This window comes from Triticum dicoccoides, chromosome 4A (assembly GCF_002162155.2).
Source record: "Triticum dicoccoides isolate Atlit2015 ecotype Zavitan chromosome 4A, WEW_v2.0, whole genome shotgun sequence".
In the NCBI taxonomy this organism is placed as follows: domain Eukaryota; kingdom Viridiplantae; phylum Streptophyta; class Magnoliopsida; order Poales; family Poaceae; genus Triticum; species Triticum dicoccoides.
Genome location: NC_041386.1, coordinates 722469617 through 722476029, shown reverse-complemented (window position 1 = coordinate 722476029; position 6413 = coordinate 722469617). Strand labels below are relative to the sequence as shown.

At 44.1% G+C, this 6413-nt stretch overlaps 1 long non-coding RNA gene across 2 annotated transcripts; it reads right to left on the bottom strand.

Moving 5' to 3' along the window:
- Nucleotides 1-2818: 2818 nt before the first annotated feature.
- Nucleotides 2819-4556, bottom strand: LOC119289900. 2 transcript variants are annotated; one of them, XR_005141646.1, is made up of 4 exons: nt 4001-4556; nt 3534-3655; nt 3278-3458; nt 2819-3079 (listed from the first exon to the last, which is right to left on the bottom strand). It is a non-coding gene; the product is annotated as an uncharacterized LOC119289900 (long non-coding RNA). The 2 variants fall into 2 exon arrangements; XR_005141647.1 differs by having other exon boundaries at nt 3278-3445.
- Between the last annotated feature and the right edge of the window lie 1857 nt (nt 4557-6413).

Here is a 6413-nt window from a genome sequence, read left to right as displayed (position 1 = left end):
TAATGTTCATAGCATTTTTTTGTTTATATATGTTTTTTCATATATGTATTAATTTTTTATTTAGGTTGTTAGTAGATATCGATTTTAGGTTAGTGCATTTTAGGTTAGTGTAGAGGAGAAATTTAAAGTAAAATAAGGAAAAGGAAGAAAAGAGGAAGAAGGAAGAAGGAAGAAAGAAGAAGAAAAAGAATGAGAGGGAAAAGGAAAATAAGAAGATGAAGAAGAGGAGAGTAAGAAGAGGAGAAATAAATAAGAAGAGAAAAAAATAAGAAAAAGAAGAGGAGAAGAAGAAAGGAATAGAGGAGAAGAAGAAAAAATAGAAAACTTCTTCTCCTCTATTCCTTTCTTCTTCTTCTTTTTTTTCTTCTTCTTCCTTCTTCCTTCTTCCTCTTTTCTTCCTTTTCCTTAATTATTTTCCTTTCTCGTCGTTGTCGATATAACCCCCTCGAGATAACTTCGACATGAGGGGCGGTCGATATATATATCCCCCCTCGGCCCTCTCGCTCGACCAAAACTCTCGAGGATACCCAAACCCTAGAGAGAAAACGATGTTGGTCTCCTACCCCCTCCCGCCACGCCCCTACCTGACAAATTAACTCTCTCGAGGCCACCCAAATTTACCAAGTTAAAAGAGCGTTGTCGTCAAGGCCACCCCAAACCTTTGAAGCGTTGTTGTGTCGAGGCGACCCCAAACCCTAGAGAAGCAGCGTCGAGGCCAATAACATGATTCCTTGTTGTGATTAGCTGGCTAGTTCTACGTTTGCCACTCATATATATATATATATATATATATATATATATATATATATATATATATATATATCCATCTGTACCATGTTTGAATAATAATTGACATGTTGTAAATATTTGCAGAAACTATGAAGCACTGCCGAGACGAAGAAACAGAAGCGATATTGAGGGACATAATCGCAAATGGAAGGGGTGAAGTTGCGTCATTTCTCCTCGACACCGTTGGTCAGCTGGAAGAACGGGGTGAAGAAAAGGGCTATGTTCATGATGGCTTCGGCCCATTAATGTCGGTACAAGAACAGGACTATGTTCATGATGGCTCCGATGACATAATGGAGGTACAAGAAGGAGACCGTGCTAACTGCTCCGGTGACCGAGCTGCTTCAGCCGGAGCATGTCTTGACGGCTCCTGCCAGCTATCCCGTGGATGGTATCACGGAGTCTCAAAATTGCCACATTATGGCGCGATGGATGAATTTGAAGGTCAAGGCGGCTGTTGGCCAAGTTTATCCTAGTGGACCCGGCACAACTTATCACTGCCAGCCGATTCCAAAAGGATATGCTAAGGTGATGGTGGATGAAATAACGGAGGGATTTGAGGACCTCGTGCTTGACCACCCTACCGGTGAAGGGGAGACTAGGCTGGGTTCTGCTCTGAAGACTCCATGCCTATGGAAGAAGGAGCTCATCAACCTTCCGAACTGGACGCCTCCTCCTCCTCCTCCTGCTCCGGCGAGTCAGGGCACTCCGCCTCCTCCTCCGGCGAGTGACGATCAGGGCACGCGTGGCGGCACTCCGCCTCCTTCTCCGGCGCATGGCGGCACTCCGCCTCCTTCTCCGCCTGCGCCGGCGCTCCCGAGCAGCCAGCAGCATCCTCCTTCTCCGCCTCGCCAGCAAGGGCGGAAGAGACCCGTCGCCGCCCCGGCTGCTCCGGCGCGCCGTACTCCTTCTCCTCCGCCTCGTAAGCAAGCACGAAAGAAGACAGACGCCGCAGCCGCTTCGTCTGCTCCGGCGTCTAGCGGCACAACCAGAGGCGGGAGGCAATACAAATACGGTCCATCATCTCTCAAGCCTCTAGAGAAGTTACCGTACGAGAGGTCCGAGGAGGAAAACGATACGATTGTGCGGACCCACGTGAAGGTGTTCTTTGAAGGGGTGAAAGCAAAGAGACATCCACCTCCGGAGGAGAAGGTAGATCCGGTGAAAGCAAAGCGCACTATCGATGCCCTGAGGAAACCACCAAAGTCTCCGCCGAGAACCAACTATGAGCGCATTACTGAATAGACATATCTCCAAGCCCAGCGGTCGGGAACTACTGTCAGTGCTAAAAGGTCAAAAGAACGAGCAAAGGGGGGAGAATTGCCCAGCTCGGCGAACAAGCACAGCAATCGTGCCCCCCGCTCAATGTGTCTAATGCTCCGGGGACGGTGGCCGGTTATGGAAATCTTGACGATTACCTGCCTGACGATGCACTTCCTGATTTCTTGGAGGTGGATGAACACAGATACGAGTACGGGAAGCCTCTCGTCAAAGATGAAAAATCTCTGACAACAATGATGCGAAGATTCCATAATTGGTACATGGAAACCTGCAAAGAGTCTAAGGGTACGAATGCTTTGTACACTACTAGGAAAATGATTTTTAACGACAGAATATGTGGTCGTTAAAAGTTAGAAGGTGCTCGTTAAAAGTCATTAACGACCACATTTGTATGGTCGTGGTAGGCTCCGTCGTTAAAAGTATAACGACCACATACTTTTTCCCGTCGCTATTTTATAACGATGGGACAATGTGTTGTCGTTAAGTGCAATGAAATAACGACCACAACTTATGTATTAACGGCCACTTTTCTCGTCGCTAAAAATATTTTCATGGTCTGGCATATTATTATTCACCAGTTTATATTATAGCCATCCATTTCACCATTTTGATTGGCTTTAATCGCCAATCTTAACTTTTACAACTACCGCTTTATGTTGCTTGCAACTTTTGAAGATCATCGACCGCACCAATTAAAGCAACAAAATAATTTGACAATCAAAGTATTATAGCCTCTTTTCATTAATCAAAACCATATATACTGAACATGATCCTCACATACAGTTCCAAAGTCACAATACCATTAAGAAATTATGAACTAAAAACACTCTGTAGACTACCGTTGTATTTGTTCATCTCTAACCAGAAATGAAACAGCAACTTGAAAAGACATGTATTTTTCAGAATCTTTAGTCATGGAACACCATCATAAGTCCTTGTATTTGAGTGCATATGATTCTTCAGCAACGACTACAATGCCCCTGGTGAGGCTTCTCTCATGGTGGACCATCTGTTATAAAGAAAAAATAAATAATTTATAAGTCAGTACATATAAATGAATTGTCACAAAGGATAATAGCATATATGAAAGGTTTGGACGTCAACTTATTTCATACAATTAAAAATGTATACTCCAATTTGAAAGAGAAATATATTCAAACATGCTATTCGCATTGTGAATTAATATGCTCCATTATACTGTATGTACCAAAATCATTGTCGTCCTTGATACCATCATCGTTGGCGTCGTCGTCGTCATCATCATCGTTTGTGTATGCTTGACTGGTTTGGTACGGGGGCGGCAGCAAATAGATGTCGTGCACGGTGTGGCGGTTCAGGACTTCAGGTTACCATCGACAATGCAGTCCTCCGTTCCCTGCAACAGATATCTTACATGCACATCACATCAAAATTGGCCATCTTATACAATAGCACACAGGAAGGAAAAGAAATTACGCACATACCTACTACTAGTACAAGTGGTATTGGTGTTCATCAGCAGAGTATCATTCATGGCCATACTCTGAGCTCGCATGCATCTCCGGATTGCCAGCCTGCCCGCAGCTGTTCTCTAGCTTGCATAAAACTGTAGGTAAAGAAAAAATAAAGAATTTAATAGTCGACTATGCTTGTAGAGAGCAACAAAGAACTTGCAATGTAGTTGAGGGATAGTACTACGTATCCTACTCTTCTGACATGCGTATTACATTTGAGCAATATTCATTCAGAGTTTCAGGCCACATGGAAACAAATGTAAAGAGGGGAGCCCCCAAAGTAAGACAACTGTTTTCCGTACTGAGCAGGCCAAATACAATACAATTGATGGATTCATCCAACGCATCTATTCTAAATTAGATTGTAAAGAATAATCTAACTGCAGAGGAAGCGCGACAGAAATAGAGTGGTTTGCTGAATGAAGTGGAAAATATACCACATTCCTTGCCATAGTTGCGTTCGCCTCAGGCTCCAGTACTCAGAATTAAACGGGAAACGGAATGGAACAGCCATCGCTGGCTCAAGATAAGAAGTGGGTCGCGCTGGACGGAGTTGGGTCTGAATCGGCCGACGAAACTCGTGTGTTCTCGATGTTGTGGGCCGCACACGACGCCCGATGAACATGGCAGCACAGGTGATGGCAGAGAGGCGTCGCAGCAGCGTCTCCTGAACAAGTCCGGCGTTTTACTCCGGTGAACCCACGGCGACGTAGGCGGTGAAGTTCCCCCGCCATGGCTCCACCAAGCACACGGGTCCTGGGCCGGTCTCCAGCCGTGCGGTCGGCGTCGCTAGGTCGCTGTAGCTCCTCCCGGTAGCGTACGGCGTAGCTAGCCCGCCGTAGCTCCTCCCACGGCGGTGCTCGGCGGCGGATGGCGTGTCTATCATCGGCAGCTCCTGTCGCAACGAGTCCTAGCGGCGGGCGGCGTCCCTTGCCCACTGCAGCTACACGCGTGGCAGTGCTCGGTGGCGGACGTCTCCCGTTGTCAGCTTCCTCGCCGGCATCACCACCTGCGTAGAAAGTAGATCGGGATCGGAACAGGGGGAAAATAGGGGAGAGGACGAGAGGAAAACAGGGATCATAACAACCTATTATTCTGTTAGACAGGGTTATCCGAAGCACAATCCCAACAGTTTGCGGCAGAAAAAAAATGCACAAGCAGTGATTAAGGGGATAGATTAGATCGGAAACAACCGGACCTAAGGCTTGGTTACCCACGGGTAAACTGGTGGCTGTTAGATATAGATTGGCCAAGTGATTTCTACGCGGTGGAGTTCTGCTCAGATTTTCAACGACCAAGTGTTTTTGGCCATGGTCTTTAATGATAGGTTTTTTAGTAGTGGTATCTGCGTATTAAAGAGGAGCACGATCTCGTTGTAAATAATCTGTTGACTGTTCCATTTGATGAGTTCTTCGCGTTCTTCAATCAAAAGGCCCTCGATAAATTAATGGTCTTTTGCTACTGTCTGTAAGTACTATTTCTGTCATTAAGTTTCTATATATAGCTCGGCTCTTTCATTTCATGTATTTATAATTAATTATCCTCAATATATTATGCAGATTGAAGATCGTCGAGTGCAAAAAACAAGAAATTTATGATATTGAATTCATTAACACAAATATCATAGATGAATTTCTGGTTAAAAACGACATCAAAGAGGCCGAGGACAACGTGCTACAATCATTGATAAAAAATCAAAACAAAGATACCATACTCTGTCCTTACAACGCCAAGTGAGTGTTACTGTCGTGTGCATATTCGGTTTCCCTTATTACTCGAGCGAGGTTATAGTAATGTAATTGATGAGTTATGCATGCTTGTGCAGGTACCACTATATTCTTCTGGAGATTAAGCTTGAGCGTGGACTAGTAACCGTCTTAGACTTGAGACGGAAAGATCCTAAATCCTATGCGGACATGACTAAAATGCTCAGCAAGTAAGTTCAATCGATCATTATCGCACCATATCGGCAACTTTTTGTTCATTTCCTGATATCTCAAGTAATAATAATTATTTTCTTTGTCTTGTAGGGTTTGGAAATAGTTCACCGCAGAAGCTCCGGCACTGCCGAAGGAGCTGCGATATACATACCCGAAAGTAAGTACTACTGGCTAGCTAGTTGCGCGCATCTCCCGTTGATTCTATAGCTATACTTTCATCAATGCCATTTATAATGCTTCATTATCAGTTTGATTGACCTCTATTTCTCGTAAAGTGCTTGTGGCAGGAAGAAGGGAATGATTTCTGTGGATACTACGTGTGCGAGTTCATCCACAACGCGACTTTGAAAAACAAGCGGGGCTACTCTCAAAGACAATATGAAGTGCGTAAGCAATAATATTCACAATTTCATTTTATTACACCATCATTTCTGTTGAGTTTCATTTATATATATGTATTAATTAACCCCCTTCTTCAAATTAGACGTGGCAGATGCGGAATGAACTCCTAGAACCAGATCGCATGAAAGCAATTCAAGAGGAATTGGCGGGATTCTTTCTTGACCACGTCATCAATTAAGCCGGAGAATACCATGTGAAAATTGATTTCAATTGCTAGGGGTTGTAATTATAAGAGATCTTATACATATTGTACATGCATGTATGTAGCCAGTAGCGTCAGATACATGATATACGAAAACTTGTTGTTCGACCAATCTCTCGGAGAAGGAGAGAGGTCGATCGATCACTTCTTTCAGTATGCATGAACTTCTGTACTGAATGGTTCTCTCGATCACTTATGTATATATAATACGTAGAGTCGACCAAGCACAGACATAAGAGATGACACTTCTCTCTATTAATTAGCTAGCTAACACAATATATGAAACACGTAAATTAACCCTTCAAA